Source organism: Taeniopygia guttata, chromosome 20 (genome assembly GCF_048771995.1).
Source record: "Taeniopygia guttata chromosome 20, bTaeGut7.mat, whole genome shotgun sequence".
In the NCBI taxonomy this organism is placed as follows: Eukaryota; Metazoa; Chordata; class Aves; order Passeriformes; family Estrildidae; genus Taeniopygia; species Taeniopygia guttata.
In genome coordinates, this window is record NC_133045.1 from 9,867,685 (window position 1) to 9,883,011 (window position 15,327).

Consider the following 15,327-nt stretch of genomic DNA (forward strand, 5'->3'; position numbering starts at 1 on the left):
TGGTCTTTGCCCCTCCAGCCTTGCACCCCAGCAAGTCTCCCCAGCTCATTTCTGTGCTGGGGGATGCAACCCCTTGGGGTGGCATCAGCCTTGTGTTGGGCAGGCAAGGAAGCTTGGGGTTCTCACTGGAAACCTGTGTCCCTGCCTGCAGCCATGCCCGATCACCACCTGAGTGAAATTCCAGGAGCTGTTTGAAACAGGGTGGCTGGGCCCAGAAATGTAGGTCCAAGGCACTCTAGTGAGTCTCATAGCCTGTGCATGGGTCTAATCTGCATCTCCCACAGCAGCTTTGTTCAGTGCCAGCTCTGCACGGTACCTGTTGTGTTCTCCTTGGGCTGCAAGAGGCCAGATTGTCTTAGAAAAACTGAAGCTGAACAGCTCCTGCTTTGATGCCAAATCCTACAACCCACATCCTTGTCCTTTGTCCTCTTTTGCTATTGTGTTTTTGCAGCATCCCTGAATGCAGAGTTGCTGGAGGGGATAATGCAGCTCAGTTAATTTTATGCCTGTGCACACTGTTGCTGTGTCTGCACTCAAATTGTGTGCGTGGCTTCGGAGCAGGCTGGATGTTTGGGTCCTGCTGCCTTATGATAAAAGGTGTCATGCTCCTGATGGAGGCTTCTGGTGCAGAAATATGTGCACAAACACTGGGTAACACATGTCCAGTGATTCTTCAAGCTGTGTTCGGCCTGCTGCACATATGCTGCAAAAATAACTTGACCACTTGCAGCAAACCCAAATGCACTGAGATGATCTCTGTGTGTCCAGGGGCCACTTCTCTGGGATTTCTGGGTGTCCATGTGGCCAAAACCTTCTTACTACATGCAGATGAAATGCTCTGGGAGACAGGAGGGATGGCAGTGTCCAGGGGCAGGCTAGCCCTGGCTTGGTGGTACATACTGCTATCAGTTAGGAGGGGGTATAACCTTATCTCTGGAAATATCTGCTGCTGAACATCAGACTGCCCACATGTGCCTCAGCAACATCCTGAGCAGCTCTGCAGTGAGGTCACGGAGCACCGCGGGGAAGGCAGCACTGGCAGTGCCAGTTTCACAGGCTCCTTGTCAACAATACCATCTGCTGGATGGATCACTGCTTGGAAAGGGATGGCAGGACGTGGCACCTGACCATGGCATGCAAGGCTTATTGCCATGCTTACCTGTGGGTACAAAAGGGTCTCTGTATAAAGAAATACTCTGGCAAGGTGGCAGTGGACCCCTGTCCCAGCCTGTTCTGGTGGTTAGGGGTCTGGCTGAGGCTGATTGGATCTCCAGAGCTGGATCAGCTTCTGCTGAAACAATCCCAGGGAATTTAATGCAGGAGAAATATTTTTACTTGCTCCCTTTGGTTCCTGAGTCCTTTCTTCTTTCTCAGATAGGGAAACATCTCTGGAGACTTCTCATGTCTCATCTCATGCCTTCTCTTAGGGTTTGGGATGTGAGCAGCCCAGTGCTGGCAGATCCAAGTGGTGTCAGAAGGCAGGGAACCTTCTTGGAGGCCAGTTTGGAGGGCTGCTCCTCCTCGAGCACCAGAGCTCAATGTATGGGCAGGTTTGTTCTTGCTGCTGGCACACAAAATCCCAAATCAGGTCTCTCATCCTCAGACTGCTGGGTTTTCCTTACATGTTTGTGGTTTTACAGAAAAAGACTGTTGCTGGGGAGAAATGACCTGAGCACATCCCAGCAGAGAAACTGAGAGCAGAATTTAGGCTGGACATTGAAGCAGAAACCATTTCAGTAACAGGAGGGCGAAGGAACTTCTGTGGGGAGAAATATGATACCACAACTGGACTGATTTAGTGTTTGAGTATGTTGTATATTGTCTTATTTTTAAGAAAGAAATAAGTTGATCAGAAAAAGTCCCATTTGCTGTAGCAGGGATGAAGCTGATGAGCATTGATACAATTATACTGAGACTCAGTGAAAAATACTGGAGAAGTTCTGCAGAGATTTTTTTTTTTCCCCAAGCAAACCGACAGGAGGTGGGAACACTCCTTCCCTTGGCTCGCAAGGAGAGTTGCTGTCTTATGACTCCTTGCTTCAATGAGAAGTTGTTTCCTTTCTTCAGGGCGGGAGCCTTGCAATCAGAACTCTCAGGAAAATTCAGCAGTGGGTGCAGTGCCTTTTCCCCAGATCCTCTGTGCCGCTGCTCCTGCGGCAGCACCCGTGGGTCACCCATCCCTGGCGGGTGACAGAGCCGTGCACGCAGCGGGGCGTGCGGCTTTCTGGTGGCTTTTTTGAAACGGTGCACTATTTTCAGGAGGAGATGGACTGTGCTGGCGCTGGGCCAGAGGCAGAGCTCTCCTTGCCAGGAAGCCAGATGCATGGTCACATTGCCCGGCTCTCCCTGGCAAGGCTGGGAAAGCTTCAGCAGGTGTGATCAAACAGCATGCGGGAGCCGCAGGTCCAGAGCCGCCTGTCCTCCGAGGTACCAGCACACTTTGTCACCGAGCAGCGTCCCCCCGGCCCAGCCACAGCCCCTCACTGCGCTGCTGGGCGCTGCTCCTCCCTGGAGCATCCTCCAGGATGCTGGGCTCGGCGTCACGGATGGCTTCGGAGCAAGGAGCAAGGATGGAAAGGCTCTTTCCCCTGCCCTCCTCCCCCGCCGGAGCCTTCCACCTCCTCAGCAATGTTGTGGCGAGAGCAGAGCCTCACAGTCAGCAGACTGCAGTGACAGATGGCAGGTCATAAGCCCTCTCGCTAATCTAACACTGGAAAAGAAAATAGGGCTGGGGGTGATTCAGCTGCTAGGCCTCAAAGCGAGGGGCTGACGGGATAGCACGCTCCTCTGACATGTCCTTGAAGGATGCTGCATCCCAGAGGACTGCGGGAACAAAAGTAAAGTGACGATCAAGCAAAAATCTGTTTGCAGAATAAGGCAAATTTTGCTAAAAATGGATAATGTGCTCAGAGTCATTCTGAGTAATTGGATTTCTATTAGCAAGATGCAAATATTACTAATAGAATTCTCTAGCAGGAATAATTTGTGCTCTGGATCTGAAGCTACCCGGGCACTGTCGTCTTTCCATCCTTAATTGTCCACTGACCAGAGCTGTCTGCACCCTAAATGTATTTATCTATCAAGCTGTCTCTTTGTGTGTGTGGATCTGAAAGCAAGCTGAATCCACTTAATTCAGCACAGCATTCTGGAAACATTCATGTGGCAAGAGGAATTTCTTGGCATTTGTAAGCTGCGACTTGCATTTAAAACTAATATATTTTATTTTAAAGGAGGGAATACAGGCTGCATCCTGAACCTCCTGCTCCTGCTGGCAAACACCCATCCTGCTGAAGTGGCAGAGCTTGTGACACTGTGGTGGAGGCCAATGTCAGAGGCTGCCTTCATCCTACCATGAAATGGGTTTAAGGTCGGGAGATGAGCATCACTGATTTGCAGGGAAAACCTCTCAGGGGGCATGGAGGGTTCTAATGCCACTGGGCTGGATGGTCCCAGTGAAACCAGTGGGGCTCTTTGCTATGGGAGGTCACAAATCAGAGCTTTAAATGTCCAGGAGCAGGGACCATGGGTCAGGTTTGCAGCTATAAAGCACCACAGCTCTGCTGCAATGGAGAGTTATGGATAACTGTGGTCCTGCCTGCTGCATCTGCAGTGGAGAACATGCCCTGCTGTGTGTGTAGCTGTGAGGCCAGGCACTGCTACCCCTGCTCAGTCACTGCTGGTGTCACTCTGAAACAAAACAAAACCAAAAAATCAGTGTATTTTTAAAGCTGATTCCTGAAGGGAATATATTTTAGGAATTTTTAAAATGAAAATGTCTTTTCAGCGGAACAAGTACCTGTACATGATGTTCTCTATATTTTCTGAGGAGGAAAACCTCCCACTTTTGAAAACAGCTTTTGCAAAAAGTGTTGAGGGGTTTTTCAAGCTACAGTTCAAGGTTTTTTTAGCTCAAATGTTCCACTTGTTGCCCCAAAATATTTCATAAAAAAGTTTTCAGGCTTGAAAACATTTAAAAGAGATAGGAAATCATGGTGTTCTAAAAAACCATTTTGCTGGAGGAGAAACACTTGTGGGCTGGTACCACCAGTATTGACATCAATTCTGATTTTTAACTTAGTAACAAGCTTGAACTGGCAGACTGCAGAGCAATTTCTTCTGGTCCTTCCTCGCTCCTGTTGACTTTCTTCTTGGAGGGGGAAGGAAAAAATTACTGCAGAGAGAAGATACTTCTTTTTTACACACTTATTTGTTATAATGGGGGAAAAGGGATATGGAAAAGGAAATTTTCCCTTTCATGGTGTAGAGCTAGAAGATACCTGGACATAATACTGCAAAACAGGATATGATATTGAAATTATATTGGCTCTTCAAACCTTTAGAAATGTTATCAGTGCTGAAGTGGCTTAAGTTCATGCCAGTTTGAAGGTCTGCCCTGAAGTTTGTCTTCATGCAGAGCTAAAATGGATTAGGAAAAATAAGTAATATTTTCAGAACTACCAGGAGACTGGATGCTTCTGCTTTGCTGATGTTGAAACAAATACGAATATTGACATGAAGGTTTGGGGTGAAACTAAAGCCATGGAGTGTGTAAAGGGCAGTCTGTCAGGAAGCCTAAAGAGGTTTGTTTTGGCCTGGAAGTTAAACACTTTGGCAAGTTCATTTAGCCAAAACTGGAGCAAGGAGGCCTTGTGCCAAAGAGCAGCATCTCTGTGGTTTGGGTGCAAACAAGTGGTGTGGCTGTGCTGGCAAACAGCTGTGCAGGTGAGCAGAGGGGAAGGTCTGAGAGCAGAGCCTGCACTGTCTTCTCCAAGCTCCCAGCAAGCTTGCAAGTGAAAGAGTCGTGCAAGCCCAGAATTAGGGCTGGAAATTTCAGTGATCAATCATTTCCACACTATACTGTCAATGACCTGCCCATGGATCTGAATGGGAAAGGTCCATTTAAAATTACAGAACCCCCAGTGATTCTCATAACTGCTTCTCAGACAAGATTTAGCCTTTCTGAAATCCAATATAGATCAATCTTTGCTCCTGGGAGCTACTGAATTCAACCCTCTACTAAATGCTCTGGCCTTTGCATCATAGTTTGGTCCTGGGAGGAGATAACCTTGGAAAAGGGGTTTTGTTACCTTTTTTTGGTCTTGGAAAATGGCAGCAAAGATGGCAAATATTGAGATGCTCAATAAAGACTTGTTTTTCAAGAAAGTATCATTTTTATGAACAAATGCCATAAAATAATGTATTATTATCAGTGACGTAGGGCAGGGTCTCACTGTGATCTCCTGTGCTGTTGAGCATCATAGGAGAGTGAGCTCAAACTCTGCCCATCTGCTCAAAACTCCAGAGGACTGGTTTCATTTATGGCTCAGATAATTCTTGGAGAAGCAGAGGCTTCCCACCCATTATCACCATTGAAAATCTGACCTGGGAAAGTAAGTACAATGCAGCCAATGAATCTGTGGTTAGACACACCCACTCTGCTGTTGGAATGCTGAAATAAATAGGATTTTTTTTTTTTTGTCTGGAAAATATGGCAAATCTAGAAAGAAAATGAACAAAAAGAAGGTGTTAAATGCTGTGTCCTGTTTTTAGAGTCCTCCTCATGTAAGTGCAGCCGAGGCACTGGAGGTGAAAGAACTGCTGGTTCCAGTGATGTGACAATAATAATAAGTAGTAGAAGTAGTGGCAAAGCTGAAGGCAGGAGCAGGGGTGGGGGAACTCTGGCTGTGTAAGTCGGCTTGTGCAATTCCCAGAGCCCTCCTTATCTCCCTGTGCCTTTGGTTGGCATATCAGCCAGACAAAGAGCTTAACGCAACTTGGCAGAGCGGCTGGGGAAATTGTTTAAAATTTCCAGCCACTGGAACAATTAAGTAAGCCTTGGAACGAGGGAGAATAGTTGTCCCCTTAGGATTCCTATCACCCAAGGATAACATTTCCAGGCTTTGTCCAGCAAGAGATGTCACTTCATTTACAGAGATCCTCACAATGTTGAGGTATATTGGATATTGGTTATTATATGCAGGAGACTATCAGGAATCATCTCAGCTGGGCTAATTGTTCCTGGGTTCAGGGCTGATGGAATTTTAATTTGAGTGCTTGTGAAGTTTCCTAGAATTATAAAAGATGATGGAAAAGCAGTGGTTTTCAGAAGTATATTATTAATATCCTAGATTCAGAGAATTTAAGGTTTCAGCCAAATGCATCCCTGAGAAAGAGATTCCTCAACTGAGACTTACCGCCCTTGGCTGCCTTTTTTGGGATGGAGAGGCAGCATTTCCTACAAGAACTGACAGTGGCAAGGGCTCGATTCCCTGACAGTTGCGTTGACGTAATGATCTTCCGTGTTTGTTTTTACAGCTTGCAAAAAGAAGAGAAGTGTTGCCCTATTTTGTGTCACTGCTTTTTCTAGGGTGTTTCTCTTCCCTTCCACCTCTTTCCTTTACTGAACCTGTGCTGAGGATGTGTCATTCCTTCACAACCTGCTCCCTTCAGATGGGGGAGGAAAAAGGGAAAGGGGTGGGGGGGGGAGGAGCAACGACTCCGTGGCACTGTATAAATAGTTGCTTCATTATCATAAAAAAAAAAAATTGCGCTTTAAAGATTTTAGGATCAAAACATACCAAAGAAAATGTAAAACAAAATTAAAACGAAGTCTGCATTCACATTGTCAGCAGTTATTTTGTCACTGCAAAGCATCTCCTCAAAGGAATATTGTGCAGCACAGCAGCAGCCGAATGAAGCAAGCAGCTCCGGCGTTTACTTAAAAGGGAAGTGCAGGGACATCTTCAAACTGCAGTAATGGATCCCTGGGGTTTCTCTAAAGTCTGATAGTGGCACTGACATTTCCTGTGAAGTTGGAGGCTGGCAGGTTGTTAAAACTTCCCCTTTTTTTTTTTTTTTTAACTGCATCAAGTGTTGCTGTAGTTTGTTGAACGTATAAAATCACTTCTCCACCTCCTCCTTTAAAAAAAAAAAAAATCCAGATATCAATAAAGAACTTGAGAGAGGAAAACACTATAATTATAGCCAAAAAGCTGGCACAATGCCTGCTGTATAAACCCGTTATTTTGGTAGCATAGAATTCGGTACTGGAATAATTCTCTGGGTGGAAACTTGGCAAACATGATCTCAGCCTGTGAGCTAATCTTTTCTTATTCCTCCTGTAATAACATTTTTTTCTACACTACAGATTTAGGCATTTTGAAATTGTGCATCCTATTACTGAGATTGTGTATGCACAAATGACCTATGTTATGGGTCTCTGGGGTGACGTGAATGTAGACAAGAGATCTGCATGTTAGATTAAAACCCCTTCGCTGGAAAATTGGTGCCCTGTAGATTCAAATACAATTAGCCTTGATCTGAACTGCTGCCACGAGGGGAGCTGGCTATTGCTGAGGGTGCCATGGGAGGACTGGGGCCCAGGGCAAGGTTTGGGATCAGGATTTTGGGTTACTGTGTGATGGGGAGCATTTCTGCTTCTGCTTCTTACTGTTTCAGTCTGAGTCTCGCAGCCGTTCCTGTCCTGGAGTTCACTGGTTTTGAGGAGTAAAAGTCAAAGTATTTGATAAGATTTGAGGATTCAAGTCCATTGTGAAATGGAGCTGGTTCTGTCTCTGTAACATCGCAAGAGGTGTCACCAGCTGTGCACAGAAACCAGGTTCTATGGTTAGTCCTTCTTTATAAGAGAGTTGAGAAACCAGAACACCTTGGTGGAACTGTGAGAGAGCTCAGATAGCACAGGACTCACATAACTATGTTTTTTTTTTTTTTTCCATTTTGACCTACATCTTCAGTTTTTAAAGAACAGTGTGTTTGCCTACACTTGCAGGTTCTGGGAGCTGCAGATGCTACAGAATGAGAGCAAGGTTTGAATTGAAATTCATGCCAGCCTGCCATAAACATGTTTCTAAATGAATGTAATAAGATCAAATCTCTCACTGCTGTTGTCACTCACCCAGGGTGGCTTGATGCTCTTGTAGCAGAGACTGTCCCATGTGTTGACACTGCCTGGGTGGGAATCCAGGGGCAAAACTGGCTTCAGCACTGTGGGATAATTAGTTCCACTTCCCGGCAGCAGAAGGGAGGACTGCAGCCACCTTTGAAATTTTCTTACCAGAAAGTGGGATGTGCAGTTTGCTGATGTGCTGGTTTCCAGAGAAATCAGTCTCTTAAAGAAGGATTTTTTTGGGAGTCTTGGGGCAAAAAAAAAAAAAAAAAAAAAAAAAAAAAAAAAAAAACCAAAAAAAAACAAACCTGTTGGAACTGAAGCAGGCTGAGACCAGAGGGGCTCTGTGGGTGCTGGGCTGGTGTTTGCTTTGGGTGGGCAGCAAACCTGTTTATAACTTTTACCATTTTTCATCTGGAGGCACAAATTATTTTCCTCCAACCTAAGCATGGGATCACCTTTGGGTTTTTTGCTCCCAAGGTGGTGCAGAGTGCAATTTGCAGCAGCCCGCAGGAAACAGGACCCCTTATGGGGAGGTGTGAGCAGCATTGGTGCTGCCATTCAACCCTGTTCTGGATTAAAGCTGAGTGTGGTTCAGGCTGAAAAACTGAACATTGAAGGCACCTATCTGCTCATGAGATGTGCTTAAAAATTAGGGTGATATTTTAGGTGGTAGTAATTACTCTGGCACTTCTCAATTAAATGATCCTTTGGCACTTTACATCAGCCAGAGTTTGTCACTCTTGCATCTTTGCTGACTTGCTAAAGGCAATGCTCCATGTGCTTGGGCTGAAGCTGGTGCCTAATCCATAGCAGATTTTGAGGCAGGATCAGCACTTTAAATAATTTACCTATAATAATTAACTGTCTGAGCTATTCTGTGTCATTCTGTCTGACAAGGGAGAAAAGACTTTGCAAACGAAGGGGCACCACTGAAGGTCGTGGTGACACAGGAGTTACAAACCAGATCCAGAACACCACTGGGACTACAGAAAAGCTTCTACTCCTTTGGTGGGGGCCTTTGGGCCAGGCTGGCTCCTGTCTCCAAGATGTGACCATTACCTGAGTCCTGAGCTCTGCTTGGCCCTCGGGGAGGAGCCATCTAAAAACATGAAGCAAGAGCATCTTCCATGGTCATACCTGAATGGAGTGGCCTCTGTAGGTGTTCACAAATCATATTAATCAGAAAGTGTGTCAAAAACACATCCAATTAAAAAAATCACGAGGGCCCAAAGGGAAGGGAATTCAGTGTGCTGCTTTCTTTGGCTTTTTCAGAGTTTGGTTTTAGCCTTTGGAGATTTCTTGCCCACACTGTGAAATTTCTTAGGAATACAGAAAAGTGCATCATGAAAACAAAATTAGATTAACTTCCCTTTGCAAACTCAAGTCTGACTTCCAGGAGAGGAAGGTGTTTTGGTGGAGCCTTGGTCCCTGGGAAACAAGTTTACATCTTTCATCTCTGCTATCTCCACAGAGAAGAAGAAAAAAAAGCCCCAACCCTCAAATATTTTATCTTGTTCTGCAGGACCCAAGCAGATCTCTCCCCAGGGACCATAAATTCTTTCCTGACTGTCACCACTGCTCATGGACTCTGGTGCAGCACACTGGGAGAGTGAGCTTTGTTCCGCCACAGCGCAGAGGACATGCCACAAATAATTTAAGGGACCATTTTTCTTGTTATATGACGTTAAATATTCTTTACTTAAAAAAAAAAAAAAGAAATTCACACCACTTGGCATAAAGTAATATATCCAGTAGAAGGGCAGATGCTGTTTAATAAAAGACACAGCACTTCCCTCTGCTCTGCATCCAACCTCCTGAATCACTTCCAGCCCACTTCCACCTCCCCTGCTAGGTGATGAGATGGGCCAAGAACAAGCTCTGTGCTGGGCCAAAACTCTTTAAGGACATTGTTGCTAACCTCCAATTCAACTGCAGGAAAAAGGAAATTGTGATTTCAGTGCAGCTGACTGGAATTATGTTTTTATTTTTTTAAACCCAGCTTATTTGGGCATCTTCTCCATCTTCAGTATAAATTGTGTATTCAAATGCTGGTGATGTTGGTGGTGTGGGAGGCTGGGCTGCAGGCCTTCAAGCCATAGAATCATGGAATCGTTAAGGTTGGGAAAGACCTCGAAGATCACCAAATCCAACAATCAAAGGTCGAGGGATGTGTCCTCTGGGTTTGCTCTGGCTCCTGTTTGGAGGGTATGATGAGGTCTGGTGCTCTTAATGGTAGTGGAAATCTGGTGGCTAATGGGGAAAGTTCTCTTGCTTTTAGAGAAAAGAGATTGGACCAATAAAACAGCAAAAGAGCAAACTTCAAACTCCTCTGCTCATGTATTTATTGGGTCTCTTTGCAATAGAGAAGCAGGTAATAAACTGACCACAAATAATGATTACAGGAGAAAAAAGCAGAAGGTGTAAAGGGAAAAATCTGATTTCTGACCTCCAGTTTGGGGGCAATGGTGGGATTTTGTTCCCTTGCTCTGTTTCTTCCCTGATACAGAAACAGGATTGGGAAAGAATAATACATAAGCAAATGGCAAGCCCAAACCAAACCTCTTGAAAAGCTGTTCCTCTGAGCTTCCTGTTTCTTTAGTGGACTTTTAGCTTGCCACTTGTTTATCTCATTCCTCCTTTGAGGCTGTGAAAGGTGTCTTCATGTGTTTCTAAAACTTTGCTTCAGTGCTAAGGTAAATACTAATTTTCTTCTGTGAGCAGAGATTTTTGGAAACAAGACTTTGAATGGACAAACCTTGTGATTTCAAGGTAAAACAGGAAATCTTTTATTATAAATTTAACTACTGTATTGGTACTCTTGATGTTAGGGCTTTTTTCCCCCTTTACAATGTATTCTGGTTTCCTTGATATTTTTCTTGGTTTCCTTCCTAACCCCCCACCCCCCCTTTTTTTTTTTTTTTTTTTTTTTTTTTTTAATAATTTTCAAGCAATTCAATTCTGGCATCTGCACTTGTGTATTTGTGGGGAAGGATTGGACAATGACTTTCAGATTCCAAGTTTTGTTTGACAGCTTCCTATTCCTTGTAACAATTTCATTTCTAACAGCCAGGAAGCCAATTTTAGAGCAGCACAGAAAGAATTTCATAGGTGGCATGAACGCAGTCAATGCAAAACCACCTCTGCCCCTGCAATGTAAACACTGAAGCATGTCCATAAATTTAACTATGACTGTTCCAAAGACGTGCTTATGCTGCTGGCAGGGCTGGTGCCTCAGCATTTTCAAACTGCTGCTTTTTTGCCTTATTTTTCCTCACTTTCCCATGAATTTTTATGAATGAAATAGCATGTGTTTGTGTGTTTTTATGCTTGTGTCCTAGTGGGTTTGATCTGGGTGTATCAGGCATCTGCCTTGCACAGCTCCTGTCTATACCATGTTAATTATGTTGCTCTGCTCTGACATAATAAACACTGAGTGAGTTGTGAATAGATTATTTACGATGCCACCTGAACTCTAAGTAATTATAGCTGTGTAATTTAGCTTCCCCCTATTTCATTTTATATATAATGCAATATTTCAAAATATTCCAGTGCACATCTATCTTTAGCTCTGTGTTTGAATGAATAAATTGTGATTCTCTTTCAAAGGCAATATATCAGCAATGCCCTTAAGGGAGGGTGCTGTAGCTCTGTCAGGAGTGATCCATAAACTAATTCCCACATAAACATAGACAATGGATACAGAGAATGAACACACACCTTCATTCACAGAAAATAATACTGCACTTACCTGTCTGGGTCTGTGTAAGTCTAATGTTCTACTGTCAGAGCACTAAAGGAAGGTATGCAATACAGCTCAGCCTAATGGGTTTTAATACAGGACTTTCCCTGCAATTCAGGGTGTTGGGACAAAATTTGTGCTGGGCAACAAATATCTTGCAGAAAATGGAATTAAAGTAGTAATGTTTACAGCTGGAGGTGTAAAATTACTTTGTGGGAATCCAGGGCTTCCCTCTGTCTGCCCTGGCAGGTCTGGGACCCTGGCAGGAGGTCAGGAACCCCTCTGTACAGAGCCCCCAGAGACACTGTCTGTGATCTCTGTCCATGGAAAAGAGTTTCCACAGAGCCTTCTGGGCTCATTCCTGTGGTTCCTCAACACAAAGCCCTGGCTGGTGACAGTGGCTGTGAATAGGGGAGCAATCCCACCCAGGGCTCCTGGAGTACCAAGGATGTGCACACATATATGACAATTAAAAGATACTTAAGAGAGCCAGAATCTCCTTTTTTTCTTTTTTTTTTTTTTTTTTCTTTTTTCTCCCCCCCTTTTTTTTTAATTAAAAATGTCAGGATTCAAACTTTACATGGGATTTGTGATGGCTCCAATTCCCTCTTGGCATGTGTGAGGCAGCACCCAGGAGATTCGAGGTTTCCATGACATCATACGGTAACTGTGAGCCTAACAGTTAATTAAATACTATATCCATGTATTCTAGTTAATTGATGCTTCCTTTACATGGTTTATTGTGCTGCAAACTGGTATTGCTTCTGTCTCAGTGAGCAAACACAGAGAGGGAGCGGGAGAAGGAGACGGTGGGATGCTCCCGCTGGCGGCTGGGGACAGGGAGCTGCTGGCACACGGCTCCGTGCCCAGGGGCATCCTCCAGGAGAGCCCAGCGTCACCTGCACGCCAGGGGCTGGAGGTGCTCTGCGGGTCAGATGGAGATCTTTTATGAATGAGCTGAGCTGAGCCTTGGGAATGAAGTGCAGGCACAACCAAGCTGTGCATTTTTATTTTTTTTTTTCCCAAGTCCAGCTTTGTCTGGTGTTTCTGTTTATGCAGCAGAGGACACGCAGAGGAGGGTGCTCCCTCCTTATGTTCATGCAGTGCACAAATGTGGCATCACCTCTGTGAAAAGTGTCCTGCAGGAATGTGACACTGCCCAGACCAGAATCTGGGATAAATCTGGACTCTCCTGCATGCTGGCCTTAAGGGAGAGGGAAAACGATCATTATTTTTTCAGAAAATAGAAGTATTTAAGTCAGGCAGTGCAGCTTTATTGGGAGTTGGTAACATAACAGGATCTGGCAGCGGGGTCTGAGCACTGACCTGCAGCAGCACACCTCAGTCTCTGGCAGGTTCCTAAAGGCTCTTGAATCCCTCAAGGAAGAGCAAGCCCAGGTGGGCTGCTGTGGTCAGGCCACCTGCAGAAAAGGGCAGGGCACATCACCAGGCTTGCCTGCAGAGGTGAGCACAGTGTTAAATGATGTGTCCACACTGAGCACGACCTTGTCCACTGACAACACAGCTGTGTCAGTGTGGAGAGACGATAAAAATTCAAAGCGCCCACAAAAATTCTGCCTGATATCTGCCCCTTTCCTGCCAGCTCCTGCTGGCTGAAGTCCAGGTCTGCTTTATCCTGCTTGTGTGCCTCAGGGTGTACTCACCTGTTCTTAAGCTTGAGGCTCAAATGCTGCTGCAAGAAGAAAATATTTTTGTCCCAGGGATTTCAATCCAGAATGTAATTTCAGCAGCTCTTACCAGGAGTTCATTTGGTTCATAGTCTCAGACTGTGACAGATTTTCTAGTCTCCTGATCTGACCTTCCATAGCACTGGGGTGATTTGTGTGGCTGTGTGTGGGAAGGAGAAGAGGATTTATTCAATGCTGAAATAGGACTGAGAGCATTTAATTCATAGACAATGAAAAAACCCTGGTTTTGGCTCAGACTCCAGATGTGAAGCTCTAAGACACATCTGTACACTGCTGTGCATTGCTGATACTGGAGTTCCTAAAGCATTGAGACACTGTCAAGTTTGCAACAGGAGCATTTCTTCATTTAAACTCCCAGGAAAAAACGATTCTGGATGTTTCAAATGAGAATGTTTGAAGAAAAGTGTCACACCCTGTCTGAAAACTAAACACTGGTTGCCTTTTCTCTCTTCCTCTTTGTCCCCTTCTCTCCTCACTTTATCTTTCTCACCAAATGTATAATTTCTCTTCTAAAAGAAGGTGGGATACTGCACATGCAATGAGAAACATTTCTAAGGATGACTTTGCAAGCTTTCCACATTTGCTCTCTCATGGCATCTTCCAGGGGGTGTTTTTTCAAGCTCACAGCTCTTGTCCACTTGCAGCTCCAGACTTCTGGTGAGGTGAAGAAACACTCTGAGAGCCATCACCCCCAAAATGTTTGCTTGTTGCTGCTGGCCTGGCCTTCTTCCAAAAGGCAAAGTGGCCTCATGAAGAGACACTGTAGATGAAGCCAGTTCAGATGGACGGAGAAGTGAAAGACATTTACATCCCATTTCAGTAATACCCCTCCAAATTATCACCTCTCTGATCCTACCACCATGCCAAGTGCTGCAATGGTGGTGCACTTTGGAAAATAGTGCTGTCTTCTATTAAAGGTAGGTATTTTTTTCAGTAATTCTCTTTAGTGTTGCCTTTAGAGGCCCCTCTATGTGGCTCCTTTCACTTCTAATTACTGCACTAGGAGATTACAGAGTGGTGCTGGCGACAGAGAGAGAGAGGAAGGGGGAGGAATGGGATGGTGGAGAGGGAAAGATTTCTGTGGTAATTTGCATTTAAAGCTGGCACTCAGCATTATATCTCCCTGTTCACCCATTGTCTATAAACATTTTAGCTCTTCCTTCTGCCTCATCAGAATGAATTAAGCATTTTCATTGCACCACCAGCCTAATTAGAGTCATTTACTATGTTGACACAAAGGGTTTTTTTATGAGCATCTCAGCTTTAATACACTACAGCAACATTGGAAACCTCCGATCAAAAGGTAAATGTTTGGGGGTCAGAGATATTTTTCAACATTCTCCCAAGAATACAAACAACTTCCTGGGGAGGTGACGTGTGCGTGCAGCTCCGCCGGGGCCGCGGGGAGCTGGCACTCGTGTGCTGCTCCTGCCTCCCTCTTGCAGTTCTTGGAAGGACTTGGCTCAGCACAGAGGTGCCTTCGAGTTCTGCAGGTGCTGAGCAGCACAAAAATGTTGGTGGGTGAAGCCAAAGGGCAGATCCTTGGCATGGATGGAGGGGGCTCAGAGATGGGCTCCTCTGAGCCTGAAAAGTCTCTGCACGTTGAGTGTATTTGACTCGTGATGGATCTCAGGGTTTCCTCGGAGCTGGGATCTCCACATGGGCAATCCATGCACTGAGTTGTTGAGATTTTGGAGGGGTTTTCATGTGTTGTAGGCACAATATCAAGTGAGCCAATGCACAACCTCTTGCACCCTTCATCAGGACAAGATAGCAGTGTGTGAATTCTTTTGGATTTTTGGAGTCCACATGCACCCTAAAGGGATGAATGTGGCCTTACTTAAACCCTGGAGGCTTTGACTCTCTCTAGCCTGCTTTTCAAACTTGTTTCTATTGGCCTAGGAAAGTTACATCACTCACAACCAAACCCCAGAGAGTAGGAAATGGTTTCATCTTGGTTTCAGAGTTCA